The sequence below is a fragment of the Hibiscus syriacus genome, unplaced genomic scaffold (genome assembly GCF_006381635.1).
Source record: "Hibiscus syriacus cultivar Baekdansim isolate YM2019G1 unplaced genomic scaffold, ASM638163v2 tig00111842_pilon, whole genome shotgun sequence".
Taxonomy (NCBI): Eukaryota; Viridiplantae; Streptophyta; class Magnoliopsida; order Malvales; family Malvaceae; genus Hibiscus; species Hibiscus syriacus.
Genome location: NW_024063197.1, coordinates 280,596 through 308,366, shown reverse-complemented (window position 1 = coordinate 308,366; position 27,771 = coordinate 280,596). Strand labels below are relative to the sequence as shown.

The 27,771-nt window shown below is 33.9% G+C and overlaps 1 pseudogene; it reads right to left on the bottom strand.

Annotated features, from left to right (window-relative positions):
* Nucleotides 1–5: 5 nt before the first annotated feature.
* LOC120172131 lies at nt 6–13,365 on the bottom strand (annotated as a pseudogene).
* Nucleotides 13,366–27,771: the final 14,406 nt, after the last annotated feature.

The window sequence follows — 27,771 nt, the reverse complement described above, 5'->3', positions numbered from 1 at the left end:
GCAGAAAAACATGTTGATACCAGACACAGGGAATGCTCCAATAAGATAATGCTCCAATAAGATAATGCTCCTAGGAAGAGGACTGGAGGAGCTTCTTGTAGCCCTGGAAAGTTCCGTGAAAAGGGTTTACCCTTCCCTGAGACACCGCCCACGGTTCGTTTACACTTCCCAATATAAGATGTTCATCATGACTAACCTGCACGAAACAACACACTCACTATTCAATCCCAGACTTCCAAAACTCACCAATATCATGTTATTTGCTAACTAAACTGAAAAAGTGAACAAGACTTGAGTCTACCATCAGAATCCCTCCTTGGAACAACACAAGGCCTTGAATTAGTGCCTCCACAGCATCCAAATCCTAATTTCAATGTCAAAATCGAAGGTCAAAGTCAGCGGTCATTGCACTGTCAGCTGTTATAAAACTTCTCCAATCAACCAACAACTGTTGGCTTGGTGGTTCAAGTTAGCAAGGAGCTCGTGGCCCCTTCAGTAAGGTCTCAAGTTCAAGCTGTGCGATTTAGAAAACATTGGTAAAGCTTGTTCTCCAAAACAGGATCAAACCCAGCTCAACTCCAGACTTAGTCAAGCCCTTGTGTGGATACCAGACACTGGAAGGATCTCGGACCAAAAATATTTTTTCAAGCAAATCCTAGAATAATTGACAACTTAACCATGTCTTAGCATCAAGAAATAAGGTTAAAAGACTTACAAGATGATTGGATGGCTCATCAAGCAATATTATGTGTGGTTTCTTGAAAGTTATCTTTGCAAAAGCAACTCTGCTTTTTTGATCACCTAGAATCAGCAATCAAAGCAATAAGTAACATGTCTGTTGATACATTCACACATATGCATATAAATTATAACATAACTTTAAATCCTAGACAACATCCATTTGATGCATTAGAAAAGAACTGGACTCTTAGTCCCAATGACCAGGATGCACTCGTTCATAGCCTCGAAACAATCATTCAGAAACCAACTCTTTAATAACATCAAGAAACAACATTCTGTTCCTTTTCACTGAATGACTTAAATTAGCCAGTGAAAAATCCTTCGGAGTTTTGATATCCAAAGTTCAGTCTCATCTTAAATGCAAATTAATAAAAAAAGCTTTCAAATTATCAAAATCATATCCAAACATAAGAAAGCAAACATACCAGACAAAGTATACATTGGCTGCAGTGCAAGATTTCCTGCAACACCAAAAAAACCCACGTGTCCACGAAGTTTCTGCTCAGGCATTCCCTGGAAGACCAAAACGTCAAACAAGGGATTTAAACACATTAAATTACTCAAAGCACCACGAGTAAGGGAAAGAAAAAATAATTAAATAAATAACGATTGCGGTGAAGGCCTTTAAAGCACTTCATATTGTTCTCACATCACATATAATGACTCAGAAAAACACAACTTACTGGATAGAAGCACATCATATATAACAGGGATTTGAAGACAGGTCTAGTCCATCAACATGGTGCTGACTGAACACAGCAATGCAAACCTGTTGATATAGTAATGTCTGTCTCCTTGAGCCCAACATGTATAAAAACCACTGGAGGTTTTTGTTAACATGAACAGTTTGGTATCAATCATTATGTCACATAATGTCAGACCCATTTAAAATGCACAAATAATGAAGTATATTTCACTATTGTCAATACATGCCTACTTAATCAGATTTTGAATTTCCTAATCCCCTTTTAAATTTTTAATGCTACTTTTAAATAGTATAATCTTTCATTAGCGCAAGTACTCTTTTTCTTTTTCCAGGACAATTTTACACTTGAGACTCTTACAGACTGATATTATTGAAGAAGTTAAATTTTAGACGATTGAAACTAAAATATTAGACATCATTACTGCTTCCTGAAAAACATCCACAGTCAATTACAAGGCTCAATCAAGTGTCAAAGAAGAAATTTATGATACAGACCCATAAAGAGGGAGATTAGTAATGTATTGGTAATGATGAAACTCAGAAGAAATTATAGGGAGCAGTTAGTTCTGAAAACACAGAATTGAGAGAAAAGACAATAAGAAAAAGCCTATAGACTACAGAAAAGCACACTACCAATTTCCATCATTTTAAGAAGTATGGTATCAGATATCATAGAAGAGGAAATGATCCAAGTAATAGATGATAAATTAGGAGAAAGAATCAAGTTAAATCCAAAGCATAACTAGTTGAATGCAATACCACAGAGGAAAGTGTAACATAATCCAGAAGGAAAAGGTTTAAGCATATAGAAAGAGGAAATAAGAAACATTGTTAGGATTTGATACATTTAGTGGTGAGTGGAGTAGAAAACATATGTAACATACCCAAAATCAATTATAGGAAAATGGAAGGTTTAAGATACCTTAGCTGAGCGGAAAACTGTCCCAGAGATCGGTTGTAGTTCCCCAGCAATTAGTTTAAGTATTGCTGACTTACCAATCCCATTTGGATCAACCAGTACAAATTATACACAGGCATAGATATGATGAAAATAGAAGGAAAAAATTGAACCATATAAATGGGACAGTATAAAGGCACTAATTCCTTGAATATCCACGATTGCTTAATATGGGCATTAAGAGACAGCATAAATTGGAATGACATCATCTAGTTTATTTTAAATGCAAACACTTGCATGAAACCATTTTCGCCCCCAATTGAGGTAAGTGTGCAATGTAAGAAGTAGGAAAAAAGAGAGCAAGAAACATGGATGGGACTCTACAGTGGGAAAAAAACTCAAGAAGCTATTATCCTTACTTGCTATGTGGCTGTGTAGATCAATACCAAAATTGAGATTCTTAAACAAAATTGGTCCCCCGGGGTATCCAAATGATGCATCACTGCAAGCATAGCTAATAATATCAGTACAGACCAATAAGAACCAAATCTATAACACTTCAAAAAGCCAACTTGATAAAAGTTAAAATAAATATAGCCACATGTCAGAAACTTAGCCACAAAATAAGACAAGTTAAATGTAAAGAAGCACCCAATTGTCATTTTGGCACTTATAAAGGTTTTCAGGACAGATCATTATTCAAAATTCTTCTAATGAAATTCAGAAAACAAACCTGAAACTTATGATAGGAGGCCCTGGTCTGTCATCTGGGGTTGGGAACTCAAACTTGTAACTGCATAACAAAAATGGCCAACTCAATCATAAATTAATAAACCCCAATGGAATCAGAAATCCCACTCAAGGGTCACAACATTGATAAGATAAAAACACTGAAGGAGATATACTCAGGGTCATTAACAATTTCATCCACATGCTCCATCCGCTCCAATGCCTGTAGAAAGAAACCAATCAGCTTGGGTACATACATAGAAAGAACTTGACCACTAGAAGTACAACTACATAAAAATCATCCCAAATTATATTTAAAAATGACATTGATTCTGTACTGAACAAGCGATGCTCTCTTTGCATTATACCTAAATTTATCAATAAAGGCCTGCAGATGAAAAAAAGATGTAAAAAACAATGTAATACTCCATAACTCATGGGGAAAAAAAGCAATTTATTAGAAAAAAGTTATGTATTAACTTAATAATGGAAAATTTATCAGACAATATGAAGATTTTATTGGCAACCATGAATGAATACGCCATTTCCCACTTAGTATGACAGATTATTGTTAAAAGTCAAGAACGGTGCACATGGCATCGAAAGTGCACAATTAATGGCACTGAAAATTAGCTAGAATTTGTTGAATTTTTTGGAAAATGGTAAAATCATTTTTAGTCATTGTAATTTAGGGTATTTACAAATTAGTCCTTAAGCTTCAACTATAAATACCCTAGCTCATTTAACTTCAAAACCATCCCAAATCATTCTAGCTTTCTTCCAATACTAGAGAATTTAGAGAGTTTCTTGATAGTCGATTTCTCCTTTTTATCAAGAGAGAATTATTATTGTTTTCTCCTTGGTAGATCGAGAGAAGTTGTAATTCCTATTTTCTCATAGTGAAATTCTTCTACAGTTCCCCGTGGTTTTTACCTTATATTAATTAGGGGTTTTTTCACGTAAAATTTGTGTCTCTTTTATCTTCATTTTTATTTTCTCAAATTATTAGTTACGATTTTGCTCTATCCGATATCCGTCTTCCGCAACAATTGGTATCAGAGTCAGATTTGTGTGTGTAATATCTGCTTATTGTCTTTGTGGTTGCCACCAAAAGGTGGATCCTCCAACATAAGAAAGTAAGAAGGTATTACCCATTCCATGAAGGTTCTAGAGAACTATTCACGATAGTGAAATAGTGGGAGATATCCGTAATAGAAACTATGAAAATGAAATTTAATATTGAAAAATTAAATGAGAGAAATTTCTAATTGTGAAAATTGAAGATGAAGGCTATCTTGAGGAAAGACGATTGTTTAGCAGCTATCAGTGAAAGGCTAGTAGATTTCACAGATGACAACAAATGGATCGAAATAGACGCAAATGCTATGACAAACCTTCATCGAGCATTAGCAGATAAAGTATTGTCAAGAATCGAGGAGAAGAAGACAGCTAGGGAGATATAGGATCATCTCACCTAATTGTACGATGCCACATCGTTGTACAATAAAATTTTCCTTAAGAGGAAATTATACACTCTCCGTATGTCAAAATCTACTTCAGTGACAAAGCACTTAAACACTAAACTCGTTATTTTCTCAGCTTACATCCTTAAGATGTACAATAGGAGAACAAGAACTTGTTGAACTTCTAATTCAAAGTCTACCTGATTCGTATGATTAACTCATCATCAACTTGACAAACAGTAATGTCACCAGTCTAGTCTTTGATGACGTTGCAGCTGTTGTTCTCCAAGAAGAAAATCGGCGCAAGAACAAGGAAGACAGACAAGTAAATCTGCAACAAGCAGAAACGTTGACAATGATGAGAGGGGGATCAACGAAACGTGGCCAAAGCAACAGTCACAAACATGGTAGATCAAAGTCAAGAAGCAAGAAGAATTTAAAATGCTACAACTGTGGAAAGAAGGGTCACTTGAAGAAGGATTGTTGGAGTCTAAATAAAAACTCCAATCCACAAGGCAATGCCACAAACACTTCAGATGATGGAGATGCTCTATGTTGTGAAGCGTCAACCACTGTGGAAGGCAGAAAAAGATTTGCAGATATATGACTCATTGATTCGGGAGCAATATATCACATGACCTCAAGAAGAGAATGGTTCCATCATTATAAACCTGTATCAGGAGGATCTGTGTATAGTTGCAATGATCATGCCTTAGAGATCACTGGCGTGGGAACCATCAAATTGAAGATGTATGATGGAACAATTAAAGTTGTTCGAGATGTGCGACACGTAAAAGGCCTGAAGAAAAGTTTATTATCCTACGGATTGTTGGATAATAATGCAAGTAAGATTGAAACACGAAATGGAATCATGAAGGTGTTCTGTGGAGCGCTTGTGATGTTGAAAGGTGAAAAGATAGCAACAAAGTTATACATGCTGAAAGAAGAAACTTTGCTAGAAGCAGAAGCCTCTGTTGCCTCATGTAGTTCAGATTCTGTAATGCTATGACATCAGAAACTTGGACACATGTCAGAACAAGGAATGGAAGTCCTTGTGGAGAAAAAGCTACTTCCAGACTTAACAAAGGTATCACTTACTTTGTGTGAGCATTGCATAACAAGTAAGCAGCACCGATTGAAATTCAACACATCAAATTCTAGAGGCAAAAGTGTTCTAGAATTGGTTCACTCTAACGTATGGCAAGCACCAGTTACATCCCTAGGCGGAGCAAAATATTTTGTCTCATTTATTGATGACTACTCCAGGAGATGTTGAGTGTACCCTATTAAGAAGAAGTCAGATGTGTTTTCCACTTTCAAAAACTTCAAAGCGCGGGTGGAACTTGATTCTGGAAATAAGATCAAGTGTTTCAAACAGATAATGGAGGAGAATATACAAGTGAAGAATTTGATGACTTTTGCAGGAAAGAAGGCATCAAAAGACAGTTCACAATGGCGAACACTCCTCAACAAAATGGAGCAGAGCTGATAAACATAACCTTGTTAGAAAGAACAAGAGCAATGTTGAGGGATGCAGGCCTAGAAAATTATTCTAGGCAGAAGCAGTCAATACCACCTGTTATTTGGTGAATCGAGCTCCATCAATTGTAATAAAGATGAAGACACCAATGGAGATATGGATTGGTAAACCAGCTGATTATTCAAGCCTCCATGTACTTGGAATTATTGTGTACGTGATGTACAACTCCCAAGAAATCTCAAAGTTGGATCCAAAATCCAAAAAATGCAAATTTTTAGGGTATGCTGATGGTGTAAAGGGTAATCGCTTGTGGGATCCCACTGCCCGCAAAGTGATCATCAGCAGGGATGTTATATTTTTAGAGGATAAACTACAAAGAAAAGAAGACGATGATAGCGCTGAAAAGTCAGAGACTACACAGATACATGTGGAAAAAGAGGTTGAATAAGGAGATTCTTCTGAAGTAGAACCAGCACACGATGAACAAGAACCAGAGAGTTCTGAAGCTCCAACAACTCGTCAATCAGATCGTGTGAGAAGACGTCCCAATTGGTACTCAGATTATGTTATAGAAGGTAATATTGATTACTGTCTTTTAACAGAGGACGGTGAGCCATCAACATACTAGGAGGTAATAAACAACTCAGATGCTTCACTGTGGATGATGGCGATGCAAGAAGAAATTGAAGCCCTTCATAAAAATAATACATGAGACCTTGTGTCACTACCATAAGGAAGGAAGCCAATTGGTAACAAATGGGTCTTCAAAATCAAGCGAAATGGTGACAATCAAATGGAGATGTATCGTACAAGACTGGTGGTCAAAGGATATGCTCAGAAAGAAGGTATTGATTTTAATGATTTTTTTCTCCCGTGGTTCGACTAACAACAGTTCGAGTAGTATTGGCAATGTGTGCTACATTGATTTTACATCTAGAGCAACTAGATGTTAAAACATATTTTCTTCATGGAAATCTTGAAGAAGAGATTTACATGTTCCAGCTTGAAGGTTTTGAAGAAAAAGAAAAGAAGAACTTGGTTTGTAGGTTGAACAAATCTCTTTACGGTCTATAACAGGCGCCGAGGTGTTGGTATAAGAGATTTGATTCCTTCATTATGTGCCTTGGATACAACATACTTAATGCAGACCCTTGTGCTTATTTCAAGAGGTCTGGTGATAACGATTTTGTTATATTATTATTATATGTGGACGACATGTTGGTTGCAGGACCCAACAAAGATCATATTGAAGAATTGGGGAATTTGAAATGAAGGATATTGGATTAGTAAACAAGATTCTAGAGATGCAAATTCACCGAGACAGAAGTAATAGGAAGATTTGACTTTCACAAAATAATTACATGAAGAAGATCTTGTCAAGATTCAACATGCAAGATTGTAAGCCAATTTCTACCCCTCTTCCTATTAACTTCAAATTATCTTCCAGTATGAATCCTAGCAGTGAAGAAGAGATGATGGAGATGTCTCGAGTACTGTATGCATCAGCAGTAGGAAGTTTAATGTTTGCTATGATATGCACAAGACCAGACATTGCACAAGCAGTGGGAGTGGTTAGTCGGTACATGGAGGATCCAGGAAAAGAACATTGGAATACATTAAAGGGGATCCTGAGATACATCAAAGGAACCTCAAATGTTGCATTATGTTATGGAGGATCAAACTTACTTATCAATGGGTATGTCGATTCTGACTATACAGGGGATTTGGATAAAAGAAAATCTACTACTGGATATGTGTTCAAAGTTGCTGGTGGAGCTGTAAGTTGGGTTTCAAAATTACAGTCAGTTGTGGCTATATCCACAACAGAGGCAGAATATGTAGCAGCTACACAAGCTAGTAAAGAAGTAATCTGGTTGAAGATGCTATTGGAGGAGCTTGGGCACAATCAAGAGCATGTCTCTTTGTTTTGTTACAGTCAAAGCGCCTTACATTTAGCAAGGAATCCAGTATTTCATTCAAGGACAAAGCACATACGAGTTCGGTACCATTTCATTCGTGAAAAGGTGGAAGAAGGGACGATAGATATGCAGAAGATCCATACCAAAGATAACATAGCAGATTTCATGACGAAAGCGATCAACGCTGATAAATTTACGTGGTGTCGATCCTCTTGTGGCCTGACAGAGACGTAAGAAACATGAAAGTACAAGGTCGAAACAATGATGTACATGGCACCGAAAGTGCACAATTAATGGCATCGAAAATTAGCTAGCATTTGTTGAATTTTTTGGAAAATGGTATAATCATTTTTAGTCATTGTAATTTAGGGTATTTACAAATTAGTCCTTAAGCTTCAACTATAAATACCCTAGCTCATTTAACGTATGGCAAAAGTGTTCTAGAATTGGTTCACTCTAACGTATGGCAAGCACCAGTTACATCCCTAGGCGGAGCAAAATATTTTGTCTCATTTATTGATGACTACTCCAGGAGATGTTGAGTGTACCCTATTAAGAAGAAGTCAGATGTGTTTTCCACTTTCAAAAACTTCAAAGCGCGGGTGGAACTTGATTATGGAAATAAGATCAAGTGTTTCAAATAGATAATGGAGGAGAATATACAAGTGAAGAATTTGATGACTTTTGCAGGAAAGAAGGCATCAAAAGACAGTTCACAATGGCGAACACTCCTCAACAAAATGGAGCAGAGCGGATAAACATAACCTTGTTAGAAAGAACAAGAGCAATGTTGAGGGATGCAGGCCTAGAAAATTATTCTAGGCAGAAGCAGTCAATACCGCCTGTTATTTGGTGAATCGAGCTCCATCAATTGTAATAAAGATGAAGACACTAATGGAGATATGGACTGGTAAACCAGCTGATTATTCAAGCCTCCATGTACTTGGAAGTATTGTGTACGTGATGTACAACTCCCAAGAAATCTCAAAGTTGGATCCAAAATCCAAAAAATGTAAATTCTTGGGGTATGCTGATGGTGTAAAGGGTAATCGCTTGTGGGATCCCACTGCCCGCAAAGTGATCATCAGCAGGGATGTTATATTTTTAGAGAATAAACTACAAAGAAAAGAAGACGATGATAGCGCTGAAAAGTCAGAGACTACACAGATACATGTGGAAAAAGAGGTTGAATAAGGAGATTCTTCTGAAGTAGAACCAGCACACGATGAACAAGAACCAGAGAGTTCTGAAGCTCCAACAACTCGTCAATCAGATCATGTGAGAAGACGTCCCAATTGATACTCAGATTATGTTATAGAAGGTAATATTGATTACTGTCTTTTAACAGAGGACGGTGAGCCATCAACATACTAGGAGGTAATAAACAACTCAGATGCTTCACTGTGGATGATGGCGATGCAAGAAGAAATTGAAGCCCTTCATAAAAATAATACATGGGATCTTGTGTCACTACCATAAGGAAGGAAGCCAATTGGTAACAAATGGGTCTTCAAAATCAAGCGAAATGGTGACAATCAAATGGAGATGTATCGTACAAGACTGGTGGTCAAAGGATATGCTCAGAAAGAAGGTATTGATTTTAATGATTTTTTTCTCCCGTGGTTCGACTAACAATAGTTCGAGTAGTATTGGCAATGTGTGCTACATTGAATTTACATCTAGAGCAACTAGATGTTAAAACATCTTTTCTTCATGGAAATCTTGAAGAAGAGATTTACATGTTCCAGCTTGAAGGTTTTGAAGAAAAAGAAAAGAAGAACTTGGTTTGTAGGTTGAACAAATCTCTTTACGGTCTATAACAGGCGCCGAGGTGTTGGTATAAGAGATTTGATTCCTTCATTATGTTCCTTGGATACAACATACTTAATGCAGACCCTTGTGCTTATTTCAAGAGGTCTGGTGATAACGATTTTGTTATATTGTTATTATATGTGGATGACATGTTGGTTGCAGGACCCAACAAAGATCATATTGAAGAATTGGGGAATTTGAAATGAAGGATATGGGATCAGTAAACAAGATTCTAGAGATGCAAATTCACCGAGACAGAAGTAATAGGAAGATTTGACTTTCACAAAATAATTACATGAAGAAGATCTTGTCAAGATTCAACATGCAAGATTGTAAGCCAATTTCTACCCCTCTTCCTATTAACTTCAAATTATCTTCCAGTATGAATCCTAGCAGTGAAGAAGAGATGATGGAGATGTCTCGAGTACTGTATGCATCAGCAGTAGGAAGTTTAATGTTTGCTATGATATGCACAAGACCAGACATTGCACAAGCAGTGGGAGTGGTTAGTCGGTACATGGAGGATCCAGGAAAAGAACATTGGAATACAGTAAAGGGGATCCTGAGATACATCAAAGGAACCTCAAATGTTGCATTATGTTATAGAGGATCAAACTTACTTATCAATGGGTATGTCGATTCTGACTATACAGGGGATTTGGATAAAAGAAAATCTACTACTGGATATGTGTTCAAAGTTGCTGGTGGAGCTGTAAGTTGGGTTTCAAAATTACAGTCAGTTGTGGCTATATCCACAACAGAGGCAGAATATGTAGCAGCTACACAAGCTAGTAAAGAAGTAATCTGGTTGAAGATGCTATTGGAGGAGCTTGGGCACAATCAAGAGCATGTCTCTTTGTTTTGTTACAGTCAGCGCCTTACATTTAGCAAGGAATCCAATATTTCATTCAAGGACAAAGCACATACGAGTTCGGTACCATTTCATTCGTGAAAAGGTGGAAGAAGGGACAATAGATATGCAGAAGATCCATACCAAAGATAACATAGCAGATTTCATGACGAAAGCGATCAACGCTGATAAATTTACGTGGTGTCGATCCTCTTGTGGCCTGACAGAGACGTGAGAAACATGAAAGTACAAGGTAGAAACAATGATGTACATGGCACCGAAAGTGCACAATTAATGGCATCGAAAATTAGCTAGCATTTGTTGAATTTTTTGGAAAATGGTATAATCATTTTTAGTCATTGTAATTTAGGGTATTTACAAATTAGTCCTTAAGCTTCAACTATAAATACCCTAGCTCATTTAACTTCAAAACCATCCCAAATCATTCTAGCTTTCTTCCAATAATAGAGAATTTAGAGAGTTTCTTGAGAGTTGTTTTCCCCTTTTTATCAAGAGAGAATTATCATTATTTTCTCTTTGGTAGATCGAGAGAAGTTGTAATTCCTATTTTATCATAGTGAAATTCTTCTACCGTTGCCCGTGGTTTTTACCCTATATTATTTAGGGGGTTTCCACTTAAAATTTATCTCTTTTATCTTCATTTTTATTTTCTCAAATTATTAGTTGCGATTTTGCTCTATCCGATAGCCGTCTTCCCTGCAGATGAAAAAATGATGTAAAAAACAACGTAATACTCCATAACTCATGGAAAAAAAAGAAATTTATTAGAAAAAAAGTTATGTATTAACTTAATAATGGAAAATTTATCAGACAATATGAAGATTTTACTGGAAACCATGAATGAATACGCCATTTCCCACTTAGTAGGACAGATTATAACTGGCACAAACCTTATTTGGTATGAAATATAATAAAAGAAGACTTGCCATTTTCACTAGGTCTGAGATAATATTTACTAAAATAGGGTGAAGGGGATGGAAGAAGAACAAGTTATACATTGAAGTGTGCTCTAACTGACTGACACTGGCAGCATGTGCCATAGAAGAATATCAATTAACAAAAGAATGGTATTGACTTGATTTTATTAAGATGACCATAATCACACGAGAAAATGTAGAATCGATGTAGTATTTTTTAAGTTTTGTTCAACGGTGAAGACCTGCATGTGGGATCCTGCTTTTTCGTTTGCCTCAACAACTTTCTGTTGGTTCTTAATCTATTCCTGCCTTGTCCTCTCAAAGGTATCATAATCTCCTTTGTAGGCTGTCAATTTTTGTCCTTGCAGGTGAATAATGTCCGTAACCACCTGAAAATAAAAGCAACAATGTAAAGAGAAACATCAATTTATTATTTAGTCAATAATTGTTAATAGGATGTGCTAGAAAGCAAACAACATAAGAGAAATACCGTATTCAAGAACTCTCTAGCATGAGACACGACTATAAATGTTTTTGGCCACTTCACCAGGTAAGATTCCATCCACAGGACAACGTGAAGATCAAGATGGTTCTGAAAATAATATAAAAATTAAATCCCACAAGTTTTCCAGAAAATAATGCATGGCACAAAGCAATGTAAGACAAATAATTTACTGTAGGTTCATCAAAAAGCAACAAGTCAGGTTCTATAAATAGCGCGCGGGCTAGAGCAAATGCATTCTCCATCCACCAGAAAATGTTTTAGTTACCCTCTTCTGCATATTTGGAGAGAAACTGAGACCTTGGAAAATTTTGGGCGCCGCCCGGGGAAAGTCTACCGCTTGGTGGACTGCTTGGAAATGGGTCGACCCGACCCACTTCCCTGACCCGACACGTGTCCGACCCGCCTGCCTGAGCTGACCCGATCCGATACAACATTGATCGTTGACTTTGACCAAAAATTCAAACTTTTTGAAAAGTCATATTTTATGTTTTTCTACGTCTTGAGTCCGATTCCGAAATCCATTTTACCAAATTCTAACCCGAAAGCCCCGAATCGAGCCCGTTAATCCAGAAATGCTTAGTATTTTTAGCATTTTTGGTTATTTATTTGAGATTTGGTTATGTAATTGATCTAATAAGATATTTTTATGAAGGTACTCGTTTTTCACTGATCGAGGGTCAGTTAGGTTCGGTGTTTTACGTCCGTCAGACCCGCTCGATCCACGTTTTACGAGAGTTACCCGTAGGTTTCCGTAAATTATTTAAATAAAGGTTAATATCATTAGTATTAGGATTCTGATATGGACTTTTCGATTCATAGGATCTAGCGTTGTCACTGATCATGATCAAAAAACTCAGTAGTAGGCTTCCTTATTAGACTACTCAGATCAATACAAGTGTCTTTTCTGTTGGTGTTACATTACTGTTTTCAACTATCTGTATGAATTGTTTGAGATTTCTGATAATACTGAATATTTTTACGATACAATACCTTATTTTCTAAACACAGTTTATCTGATATTTGATTTACTGTATACTTCTGATATGATCTATGGATTACAGTATTTTCGTATATGATTTTTTTAAAATGGAATATTTTCATGTTTTAATGGATTAAACTACCGTTTTCATTCAAATACATACATGTTATTTCTGTCATTAGGGGTTTTATTAGAGGAAGTATCTCAGGCCTAGTCTATGACTTGTAAGACCTTATTGCTTAATGCAGGCTCCTTAACTTTGTGCTTAGGGTAAGTCCTCACCATAGACTCCTCAACTTTGTGCTCAGGGTAAATCCTTACTGCAGGATCCTCTGGTTTGTGCATAGGATAAGACCTTATTACAGGCTCATCTGCTTTGTGCACAGGGTAAGCCCTTACTGGGTGTACAGGTGGGTGTATGGTTCTGGGGAACCTACACATTCTGGTGATCAGACAGGGGTAGTGTTCATGTTTTTAAAACAAGTTTGATAAACCGATTTTACTAAAATATTTTATCTGTATGTTTTTATACACCGTAAGGAGCACACTGAGTTTTTTAGCTCATTCTGTAAATTTTAACCTTTTCAGATAATAGCAGACTAGGCTAGCAGACTTGACATCAATATATTTCTATATATCTTTCTGTTATATTTTGGTGACATGTGTTTTGCTACCATCTTGATATATTTGTATTATCAGTATTTTGTTTCGTAAATGTTTCATACGGTTTTCTAATATATGTACATATATATGTTTATCGTATGAATCATTAATATGGATTTTAACAATGTTTTAAATATGAAAAGAGTCTTTGAATGCGATATGTGACCGCCTAGATTTTCTTCCAGAGCCAATGAGAGACGGTTATATTTTCAAATTTCTCTTGGGTTAAAGGTATTTTCAATGGTAAGTGTATCGATTTTGACCTTAGCAAGACTTTACTAGTGCTCATCTCTAAAGTTGTCACTCTTGTTTCTTTTACCGATTTTCGGCCAATTAGCCTGTTTTATGTAATATATAAACTTGTCATGAAAATTATTGCTAACAGATTTAAAGCTATCTTTCCAAAATGTATAGCTTCGAATCAGGCGAGTTTCATTGCTGGTCGATACATACGATCAATTCGATCAAAACGGAAGAAGGGTAAAACCAAATGGATGACTGTTAAAGTGGACTTGGAGAAAGCATACGATCGTGTGGGGTGGGACTTCCATTTTGGCTCTTTAGAGGATATGGGATTCCACAATAATATTCGTTGAATTATCATGGATGCGGTCTCTTCTTCATCCATGAAGACCCTTTGGAACGGATCTCTTATGGAGGAATTCCAATCGACGAGAGGAATTCCAATCGACGAGAGGAATCAGACGAGGATGTCCCCTCTCCTCGTATCTCTTTATACTTTTCATGGAGAGACTTGGTCATAGTGTGCAATATGCCACGAATATTGAACTTTGGGAACCGATTCGACTCTCTCATGGATCCCCCTCTGACTCACTTTTTCTTTGTTGTTGACTTAATTTTATTTTGCAGGGCGGACTCGGACCCAATTAACTTGCTAAAGGCTTATCTTGGATTAGTTTAGTAGGTTTTCGGGACATAGAGTCAACTCCAATAAGACGAAGGTTTCTTCTCGGCTAATACTGAGGATATGGAGGCCGACCCATTTTTTTCAAGACCTCAGTTTCCAACTTTCTGAAGACCTAGGCAAATACTTGGGCATGTCACTCTTTCATAACAGAGTTACCAGGAACACTTTCCAATTCATTATCGACAATGCAACAAAACTCTCCCTAGCTGGTCATGTTACTCTTGCTAGATCCATCTTGTTGGACATTCCTACTTATTTCATGCAAACTGTCGCCATTCCGAAAGGAGTTTGCAACCAGATTGAGCAAATTGCTCACCGGTTTATTTGGGGTGGAACGTAAGACTCGCCGAAAGTTTCCCTTGTCAAAATGGAGAACTTGTTGCCAACCATATAAACACGGCGGGCTCAGAATTCGGGCGCTTCAAACTTAAAACGAAGCTTTTCTTGTGAAATTGGGGTATAAATTGTTGATGTGTCCCGACTCTCTTAGGGCGCGATTGGTTAGGGCCAAATACAAAATTAAGATCCAAGTGCCTATTCAACTCGAGACAAGAAATGGATCTTTTGTGTGGAAATCTCTTGCTCGGATTTAGAAATGTGTACGGAAAAATTTAAGTTGGTTAATTAGATACGGTAGAAGCACCAATTTTTGGATCGATTCCTGGATGCCGACTATGAACCCTCTGGCGGAGCAGGTTCTTATCAATGATATTATTCACCACCAGATGACAGAATCAGTGAAGACAAGCCGATTTGTAGATGGGAGCAAACAGGAAAACGCACAATCAAAACTGCTTTTGATATCCTTCACCACGATGTAGGGATCCAAGCAACAAGGAATGGAATCTTGCATGGGAGTTCGATGGGCCTCAACGTGTTCGTCAATTTAGTTGGCTCATTCTACACCATAAAATTATGACGAACGTGGACCGAGTACAACGGAGAATTACTTCCGGCCCAAGATGTTAGGTTTGTGGTGCAAACGAAGAAACTATACTACATACCTTTCGTGACTGCCACCAAGAGAAAGCTGTTTGGAATAATTTGATTCCAAATTGCATGAATTTGACATTTTTTTCTTCTTCTTTACTTGAATGGCTCGAATCTAATATTGCTTTGAATACAGGAATTGTTGGTGACGGATGGAAATGAAAGCATCTCTTTGGTATCCTGATTTGAAGGATCTGGAAGAACAAGAATGACTTTGTTTTTAAAGGAAGGATTTGGAATACGATGCAATCTATACATTCGGCCAAGTCTTGGGCGAGCGTGATCCACAACAAGCAGCAGACCAAAGGCCCCAACAGTATGACCATGAACAAGGACAGTAGCTGGAAACCTCCAAAAACAGGCACTTACAAACTTAACACCGACGATGCAGTGATTCCGTCTAAGAGTTTGGCCTCCAATGGTGGCACTCTTCGCGATGGAACGGTCTGTGGATCAGGGGATACGTTAGAATGATAGGCCGCTGCTTAGTGATCCATGCGGAACTCTAGGCACTCCTGGATGGGCTGCAGGTTGCCTGGGAGTGTGTTGTCCGACATCTAATAATAGAGACGGATAACATGGAAGTGGTTCGTCGCCTCAGATCGCCTTCTTCTGAACATTAGTCTACCCTTCTTAGATGTGTTCGAAACTGGCTGAATCGAGACTGGTGCATTATGATAAATTATATCCCCCGAGAAGCTTATAAGCTTGCAGACAAATTGGCTAATATGGGTCGGCATAGTAACCAGGGGCTCTTGATGCTCGATCAATCACCCTCCGAAGTCCAACATATTTTGGATTCTGAAATAAACTCCCTGAGGAGAAGACCCTCTCACTACTAACACAGTGTTACCCTTGTAGCCAAAAAAAAAAAAAGCATAACAAATCCTAATAGTCCCTTTTAAAAAATGACACATTAAATTTACTTAATATCAACCCAAATTGATCCAAACTTTCTTTTAAAATAACAATTAATGGGTTATAGAACCAAAATTAATTTATATTCAAAGAAATGAAACCCATTATTATCAGCCCCCAATATACATAGCGACAAAAACAAATGATTGGGAAAGAGGCATGCTCATGATATGCAGGGGTTATCGCACAAAAGAAACTAGAAACCGAAGTTTCAGACGTATCAATCGTACAATATATATAAACCTTAAATTTTATAAGATCACAATTTATAATAAATGTATCAAGTTTTTTATACAAAATCAATTATTTCTCAATAATTCAACATGACGGCGATGATACTACACTACAAGAATTAAGATTTTTTGTGACAATTTAACTATGACACTAAAGAATTTCATCACAGAAAGTTATGACGAAAATTATTTTTGTCACTTTTGAAATGTATAATTTGTGACTTATTTTTATTTGGTCACTCTTTAGATAATAATTGTGACAATTTTGAAGTTCATCACAAGTTGATTCATCACTAATAGTATTTTATTGTGATCAAATCAAGTTGTCATTATCAATTAATCACTAGTGGAATGGTTGAATTGATGCCAACTTATTTATCACCGGAAAAATTGTAATAGCGACAATATATTAAGTAGTCATTATTATTATTCATAATTGTGATGAAAATATTTTTATCACTTGTCTTAGTTGGTGATTTGTAATGACAATTTTTTTGTCACTAATTTTAATTGGTGATTTGTGACTACAATTATTCTTATCACTATTGAAGTGAATAGTTGTGTCATACTTCTATTTGGTCACTCATAAAATGTTTAAATTGACATCAACCTTTTTTTTAAACAGGAAACAATGTAATAGTTATAACATATTAAGCGATAACTATTATTATTCAATGTAGTGACAATAACATTTTTCACTAGTAAGTTTACAATTTTATATTGGTATATTTGTGACTGTATTAAATTATGTTAAAAGTATTACTACAAGAGTAAAAGTTTTTACTAACAAATTGATAGTGGCCATTAATAATTTTGTCACAAATATTAAATTTTTGGTGACAAATATTTTGTACGACACTATTAATAAAAATAATTGTGATTGTAACATCCCAAACTATGGGTTATTGATTAAATTGTAAAATTTCAGAATTTGGTGATTAAAGTGGAAAAATTGAAAGGTTCAATGATTTATTTGAAAGTATTTCCTGAAATTTTTTAGTAATTATCAAAGGAAATAAAGGGCAAAATGGTAATTGAACAAAGGAAATAATAAAATAATAATTAATGGGTATTATAATACCCATGTGGAGCATATGTTGGGAATTAAATTTCCATACATTTCTCCCATCTTCATCTTCTTCTCTTCTCCAACGTGAGGTTCCAAGCAAAGGTAAGTTTTCTAATTAGTTGATTATTTGTTCAATTAAAGGTTGGGTTTTGATCCTTAGATGATAATTAAGCTTAAGGAAAGCTTAATTTGTCTTAAAATCAGAAGATAAAGAAGTTATGAAAGATTGAAGAAAATAGGTTTTTAAGTGAAATTTTGAATAAGAATGTTTAAATGAATTTGGAGGATGAATTTGACTTGTTATCTGTGAAAATAAGAAGTTAGAAGTGTTAGAATCAAGTTTGGATAACATGGAAAATTTGTTATGATTCTTAGCTTTAAGAATTTGGACGAAATATGGAAGATTATAGGGTGTTGGAATGATAGGAATTGGTTAAAGTTGTTATAGATGAATTTAGTAGCATGATAAGGATTTTATACATGAAAATTTGGGTGAAGTATTGATGAATTTCGGGCTATTTTGGACAGGTGCATCGATACACTATGAGTATGTACCGATGCACTAAGACAAATTTTGAAGGTGCATCGATACATTAAGGAGTGCATCGATGCATGGGAATTTCGAAGCTATTTTGTGTATCGATGCATCCATAGTGCATCAGTACACCCCTAAAGGAAAACTAAATTTTTGGGTTATTAAATTAGTTCGAGTTATAAGTACCGAATTATAAGGTTTAAGCTTCTTATAATTGTCTTGAAAATTATATTTATGTAGATATCGAGCCTAAATGAGTTATGGAACAATCGAAGAGTTAGGATTGAATCAAAGCAAGCAAGGCTAAGGTGAGTGCAATTTAATTTGTACTTAGGTTATTGAACAAACATTGGCTTGCGATGAGCCAGTGATGAAGTTACTATGGTAAGAAGTAACTTCTAAAATGCTATGTGATTATTATGTGTGCATTAGTACATAGAAATTGATGTATGTTATTATATGTGGTATGGATATAAATGACAAGCTATGTCTGACATGTTATTCTATGTGCTATGTGATATATGTTATATGATATGAGATTAAGTGATACGAGCTATGTGATATATGAATATGAATTCATATGAAAAGTAACATGAATTACATGAAAGGAAACTACGTGATTATATGCACATGTAATATGTGATCATAAGAGCAATGATATGAGTACATGAATATATAAAGCAAAAGAAAAATGACCATGTTATATGATACGAGAGCTATAGGTATAGTTGGCATGCCAAGAGTCGAGGGTCTACGCGGTCCTTCGGGATAATTCTACGTGGTCCTTCAGGACATATATGTAATTCTGTAGAACATGTATGTGGTACTGCGGTACACTTATTTGGTCCATTGTATTAGGTATATGGTTCTTAAGGAGTAGTCCTTTGGGACATATGTGATATGTGGTCCTTGGGACATAGTGGTCCTCCGGGACATTTCTACGCGGTCCTTCGGGTCAAATATTCAGTTCCCCTAGTGGGAATTTATACGAGCTGTGGTGACAGCATTAGTGCACAACCTCAATGTACTCACATACCTTCAGTTCTCAACAGTGTATATGGGCTAATAAAGAGATTTAATAAGTATAATGAATATGAAATGTTAAACGTATTGATCATGATATATGTGCATGTGGTATATGTTACAGAAATAATATATGTTTTATATGATATTATTGTAATAAATGTTCATGCATTTGATATGAAATATATGAGGTTAAGTGTATTTATTTATGAAATGTTTTATGGTTTCCATTATATGTTTATATGCCTCACTAAGTCTATGACTTAACGTGTGAATGTTTCACACGTAGGTTTCCAGAAGAAAAAGATTGATAAAAATTTATGCAAGACATGTCAGTTTCTCTTTTCCAAAGATCAGATCAAAAAAGAAGTTAATAGTATGTATTTTGTAATAATTATAGTGGTTGGCATGTAATAAAGATTTGAATACGATATGCTCTAATTGGTTTGTAAAATCATATGAATGAGTTTTCTAATGTTTAAACGTATTTATGTAAATGTATAGTAATGAACGGTTTAATTTTTACGAGTTTTATGTATGTTTTACGAAAATCATAAATTTGCTTCGAAATTTTGGTGCATCGATGCACTGTAGCAATGCATCGATGCACGTAGCACTGTTCATACCATATTTTACTATTCATAAATATATTTTTATCTCAAAATTTTATACCAAACACAATTGAACAATATATGATCGTATTTTCTTAATATAAGTTCAAATGTTTTGAAATTTTTAAGAATATGGTTTTAAAAAGGCAATGTGACATCTCAGACTCGTATTCGGGTCGGGTACGGGTTGAGGGTGTTACATTTAATGGTATCAGAGCTACGGTTTAGCCGATTCTAGGCTAAAAACGAAGTCAAAAGTGTTTTAAAAAGTATATATGCCAACACAAAGTGAGAAAAAAAATTCTGATCTGATTGTGTAAGGAGTATACTGTCTTGATAATAGAATTAAAGTGTTATGTTATATTAGATGTACGATCATAAGAGTTTCCAAAGTGAATCATAAGGCAATAGACTGAAGGTAATAGCATTCACCTGCCCTGGCCAGACAGGGAGAAGAACGAAAACCTTAGGGAGTGCTTGTACAAGATTAGAGAATGTTTCATGATGTTGAATGATATTATGATGTGTTTTCAATTTTATACTTCTATAATTCATATAATAAATGTATCAAAAAGAGTTGAGAATACCAGACTTAAAGAGTGAATTTGAGAAATGTTCCATTGTTATGGACATTTGATTAAATGATAGGAAGATAATGTTAGAAGGTTTTCATTTCTCCAAAATGGAGAAGTTAAATTGAGTAGTTTCATTACTATGTAGATAAGATAGAATATGGTGAACGAATGTCACCATAAGAACGTTAAAAGATCAAGTGACGTGGTTATGGTTTATAGAACAGTTCAAGAATAAGTAAATTGATGACCAATTTATAAGATGAATGAAGTTAAAATATATGAGTTTGAAGCAAGTTAATTACACATGCATGTGTATGAGTATAAGTTTAATAAGTTAAGCATATTTATTGTTGTGTTGATTCTGATTAAGAATGATAAGAATGATACATGTAATTGGTTGTTTAAGGCTTGCGCCTTAAATTAAAAGAGTGTTATCGGTTTTGAATTTTTTCTAATTTCAAGAAATGGTTAATCGCGTTAAAGTTCTTCAGAGAGCTCAGAATGAAAGGATTGGAGAACAAAAATCTTAGATGATTAAGAAAATTAGTGCTTAATAAAGTTAAGCACCATCAAAGAAAGGAAGAGATTTTGATTTTCAACTTTAAATCAGATATGAATTAGTTGTATTCTTTGCCAAAGAATCAAATCAGATGGGAGCCAGATAGACTAAATCAGTAGGGTTTGATATTGGAAGATTAAACAAGGTGTTAATTGATAATAAGTCAGGGTTAAAGACAACCTTTGTGAATTAGGTTAAAAGCTTTGTTAGAAGTTATGAAAATTGAAGAATAAAAAGTATTTTAAATGGAGTAGAGGAGTATTGACATCCGGTAATTATTGAAACAAGTGAAGAAAATACAAGTATAAGAATGATAAAAAATGAGGTTTGGTATAAATAAAGTTAACTATCAAAGTCATGAAAATGTGATAAGAAGTGATACTTAAGGATAAATCTATGTGATATAAAAGAGCATGGGAGTATGAAGAACATGATATGGCTAGTTATGTATAAGGTATTGTTGATTATAAAAAGGTAAATGGAATGGTTAAATTCGAACCAAAGGAATTATATTATGGACGAGTGAGAATGAAGGTTTGATAAGTAAAGGAAATAGAGGATGAATTATTTTGACTGGAAAGAATATATATATGGATAGTTTGATGAAGGTTTACGTTTTGATTGAAAGAAATAAGTTGAATAATAAAGTAGTGTGATAGTGAGGGTATTAAAGTTAAAGGATTTGTATGTTTGACGGAAACTAAGGATTGATAGAAAAGTTAAAAATGATAAAGAATGAAAAGTATAAATGATATGAAAGGAATGTAAAAAGATAGAGGAAAAGGGAAATGAAAGAATTAAAGTAATGAAGTAAAGTTTATGATAACACGAAAGATTTGTTGAAGAGGTGATATGTAAAAAGGAATAATAGACGTGTAGATAGTATGGTGTACAAACAAGAGTGTGGATATGACAAGGGGTTTGCATTATAAATGGCAAGAGTTAACGATGGCTAACAAAATTATATGATGGAAATGTATTAGAATTATAAGATATTGTTAAGTTATGATAACCAAATATGAAGTAGATCCAGATACAGTTGTATATCTTGTTTATGTAATGTGATGTAGTGAAGGAAATAAGGATTTATATGTTTAAGAGAATATAAAGAGTAATAGAAGAGTTTAAGAATGAGTATCGGTGAACAATTTATAAGATAAAGGAAGTTATAATGTTTGATTTTGAAATAGAGGGACAATATTGTATTTGAGTAAAAGTCTGAGTTTGAAAATTGAGTAAGATATCGTTGAGGAAAATTTCAATAGAAAAGAAGGTATATGATTGGGTTAATAAGGGTTTTATCCCAGATTAAAAGTTAAGGACTGTGTTCAGAAAAAATTAATGTGCAACCGAATAATGTTAGAGGATCTCCACTATTCTAAAATGGAGAATGTAGATGAAGAAAATTAGAATGTTGAGTTTAAACAATGAAAATTACATGGTGCACAAGAATGAATATGGATTTGATAAGTTAAGTAAACCATTGTTGAGATAATTCTGATTAGAAATGGTGTATATGATTAATTGATCAAAGTTTGTGTTCTAGATTGAACAGTTGTAAGAGTAGAGGTGATAGAGTTATAAGATTGAAAGAAAAGATAAAGTGAGTTAATCAAGTATGATGTGAATCTGGATTTGGTGGTGTATTATAATCATATAAATATGATGTAGGCAAAGAAATAAGTATTTGTATAAGATTAAAGAAGAAATTATCAGTACAAGAGATGGTAAAGGAAACGGTTCTGTATAAATAAAGGGAATTATCAAAGTTACGAAGATGCGATGAAGATCAATAATCAGGGATAAGTATAAGCGATATGAAAAGGGTTGTAAGGAGATTTGGATTTGTGAAGGAATGAAGGACTAAGGAAATTAAATGATGAAGTTTAAAAGCTCAAGTATGACAAGGATTATGATGAGGTATAAAGTATGAGTTAGTATAAAAAATGTTCGTAAGACTATATGAAAAATTGTTGGATTTTGGCAAAGTGTATGTATTAATCATCTGTAATGAGTAATTAAGGTTATGTTTCTTGGTCAAGTGGATGTGGAAAGAGAGATAAAGAATGATTCATACATATTAAGGAAATTAAGATATAGATGAATAATAATAGAATAAAAGTTGGTAATTAGAGACTTATGAGAAAAGTGAATGATTTGGGATTTTGAGTAATAAGAATTGATGTTACTATCTATATGATAAGGGATATGATATAGATGTATAAAAGAAAAAGGTAATTGAAGGATTGAAGTATGTTAGCACCTTTTTTTATAAAAGGGTGATTATTCCTTGAACAAGTGCGTGAGATTATATGAATTTTTTTTTTGTGTATTATAATGTAGACAAGAATTAAGGAATGAGTAAAGATTTGGTTTATGGTGTAAGACAATTAAAGAAGAATGAAGTAAATCAATTAATTCATAATATTGAGTAGTAAGGATTGTATGCTACTGTTTACGTGATGAGTGATATTATATGGAATTTTAGAAAGGTCAAAGGAAAATGCAGAATAGAAGAGAGAAAATATAGAAATAAATTAAGATGATTTGTTACTGATTATATGATAAATGACATTAGATGAATGTATAAAGGGAAAAGGAAGTTGAAAAGCTAAAAGATTGAAAAGTAAGTTTTTAATAATGACAAGAAAGATTAAGTAAGGGAAGTAACATGAGAACATTAGAAGATATGTTCTTATTAAGAGGTACAGTGAAAATTCGAGGACGAATTTTATTAAAAGGAGGGGAGATTTGTAACATCCCAAACTATGGGTTATTGATTAAATTGTAAAATTTCAGAATTTGGTGATTAAAGTGGAAAAATTGAAAGGTTCAATGATTTATTTGAAAGTATTTCCTGAAAGTTTTTAGTAATTATCAAAAGAAATAAAGGGATAAATGGTAATTGAACAAAGGAAATAATAAAATAATAATTAATGGGTATTATAATACCCATGTGGAGCATATGTTGGGAATTAAATTTCCAGACATTTCTCCCATCTTCATCTTCTTCTCTTCTCCAACGTGAGGTTCCAAGCAAAGGTAAGTTTTCTAATTAGTTGATTATTTGTTCAATTAAATTTTGGGTTTTGATCCTTAGATGATAATTAAGCTTAAGGAAAGCTTAATTTGTCTTAAAATCAGAAGATAAAGAAGTTATGAAAGATTAAAGAAAATAGGTTTTTAAGTAAAATTTTGAATAAGAATGTTTAAATAAATTTGGAGGATGAATTTGACTTGTCATCTATGAGAATAAGAAGTTAGAAGTGTTAGAATAAAGTTTGGATAACATGGAAAATTTGGTATGATTCTTAGCTTTAAGAATTTGGACGAAATATGGAAGATTATAGGGTGTTGGAATGATAGGAATTGGTTAAAGTTGTTATAGATGAATTTAGTAGCATGATAAGGATTTTATACATGAAAATTTGGGTGAAGTATTGATGAATTTCGGGCTATTTTGGACAGGTGCATCGATACACTATGAGTATGTATCGATGCACTAAGAAAAATTTTAAAGGTGCATCGATACATTAAGGAGTGCATCGATGCATGGGAATTTCGAAGCTATTTTGTGTATCGATGCATCCATAGTGCATCGTTACACCCCTAAAGGAAAACTAAATTTTTGGGTTATTAAATTAGTTCGAGTTATTAGTATCAAATTATAAGGTTTAGGCTTCTTATAATTGTCTTGAAAATTATATTTATGTAGATATCGAGCCTAAACGAGTTATGGAACAATCGAAGAGTTAGGATTGAATCAAAGCAAGCAAGGCTAAGTTGAGTGCAATTTAATTTGTACTTAGGTTATTGAACAAACATTGGCTTGCGATGAGCTAGTGATTTTCTTTGGGCTTTTAATTATTTTTGTTTTTCTTGTAATTTTTTTTTTCATTTTCTTTTATTTTTTATTGAGTTTTATGGATTGCATTTCGTTTGATTAGGTGTGATTGACGGAAAGAGATTGGATAAGAAGGCATTTGAGAGGATTTTAAATTCTGGATTTTTGTTTTTGTTTGGGTTTGATTAGGTTGTTGTTAGGATTTTTCTTTTTTGATTTTCTTGGGTTTGGGAAATTATGAGAACCTCATGGGCAGATTTTGTGGCAAAGACTGCGTCTAAAACTTCTATTTCAAACAATAATTTCGTATCTCATCCAACTCGAACCACTTATGTCCCTCCCCACCTTTGTAGTGCAGCTGTCGACGCACCTACTCTGGCACACCACCCATTAAGAGGCCAAGTTTTAGCGGGAACACCGGTGGGTCACTTTGGGGCGGTGGTGGTTGAACTAGGCCTGAATCTGGGCGTCAGGGGTAGGGAAGTGGTTATGCTGCAGCTGGACGAGATGGTGGTGGCAATGGTCGGAGCAATAGAAATGGAGGCTGGGATAAGAGAGAGAGGGAGGTAAACCCATTTGTTAGTGAACATGAGAACACATGGGTTTTCAATATTTAAAAATATGTGAGGTGATATTTTTAATGGGTTAACGGTTAAATTTAACGGTTCGTCATTACTTAACTCATTTTGAGCAACAGAATGAAACGTTAGGCATCAAACTAGAACGAAATAAACATTAGGCACTAAACTAGAAAAACGGGCATAAATTAGGCACCTTCTGTATACTTAATAAATATGATGGTTATATTTTTCATTAATTAAATTCTCACTCTAAATATACAATTTCGACACAAATTCCACCGTTACAAATGTTTTTACCACTATAAGAATATGTAAATTGGCGCACTTATTTTCTTGGCGAGAAATGATATAATAGTGACAACATAAAAAGTGATCACTATTATTTGATATTTATTGTGACAATAAAGTTACTTATTACTTAAATTTTTACTTTTTATTATGATAAATATTGATATCAATAATAATTAAAATTATTGTTAAGAAAAGCTAGTTTTTCAAAATGTAAAATTTTGGTGTTAGTCTTTATACTATGTGTAAATTGTGGTTTTAGTTATTATGATCTAATTTGATCAATTTTAGTCTATATACATTTTAGAATTTAAAATTTCAATAACAATTCAAATTGTACAACGACTATATAACTAATAAAATTAACTTAACCTTTTAAATATATTATTTTATATTTTTATTTTTATTAACTAAACAAATGACCGGCGATACTATAAGCTTTGACACTGCCATGTAATCTCCAATTATGATTAGGTTTTTCTTCAAAAAATTGATTTATTTTTATATATAATTTACGATCTTTATTGAGATATATGTGAATTTTGTAAACACCAATTAATTGTTAGTATTTTATTTTTTTAATTTAGGACTTTCACTACAAAGGACTAATACATTCTCAAATATTTTTGTTTCATTTTATTTTTTAAAATATAATATAATAATACTTGGTATTATTTTAGATTTATACCTTAATATTTATATGATTATATTTTAAAATCAACCTAATTGTTTTTTATATTTATCTTCCAAGAACGTATTTCATATGAAAAAATCATAGAAACTTTAATATATAATAACGTATTTCATATGAGAAATCATATAAAATTTAATATATTATTATAATAATATTATTATTATATATATTAAAATAAATAAAATTAATTCCAACAATATTTTAACATAAATATTATTTTTTGTTAACAATAAATATTTTTTTCTTAGCATAATGGTTAGGTGTTGCACTATTTCCCTAAAGGTCTCAGGTTCGATCATCTCAAAAGTCATGAATTGTATTAATTTATCAAACAATAACATGTGAAACCAACAACCAGTTGGTCTAGCAGGATGGAGCACTAGATCCAGGGTCACCCTTTCCTATGTAGTACCCAATACGAATTAGTTGATTCATAAATAGGATACTAGAGGTTATACAAAAATCTAAACATGTGGAGATGTCGCATCATCTATTGTTAAAGAATAATTAACTGATCACAATGATTACAATGCAATTTCTTAAATCTAAAGAAGATGGATACAACTAAAAATATCATATCTACTATAATTGATTTCATAACAATGTTTTAATTAATCAATTTAATTATTTAGTTATGAAAAAAATATTTGTCACTATAAGGATAATTTTAGTTTCTAAATTTTTGTCACTGTTGTTAATCTTTTTGTTTAGAAAACGTAATCACAAAAAATACCAGTAATAATGGTGATAAAATTCATTAAGTCACTAATATAATAGTGACGGAGTTATCGATAATAATGTCAAACAATTGCTCAGTAAAAACACTTAGTGTGACAACATTGGTGGTCACAAAATAACTTTCGGTGTCAAACAAACTTATCACAATTTCTATTGATAATAATATTGAACATTTTGTCACTAAAAATAAAACATTTGGTCACTAAAAATACTTAATGTGAGTATATTGATGATCATAAAATATTTTTTTAGTGTCAAACAAATTCATCACAATTTATAGTGATAAATGTGTCAGATAGATGATCACAAAAAATATGAACAATTGTGACAATTTTTAGAACAATAGTCATTAAAATAATAATGACAGAGTTATTAGTGACGACAAGTGACGACTTGAAAAATTTGTCACTATGCATTTTATTGTCTAAATTTAATGATTTTAGTAACAATTTGCATTGTCACTAAAGGTGCATTTTCTTGTAGTGCCACTTGTTAGAACCAA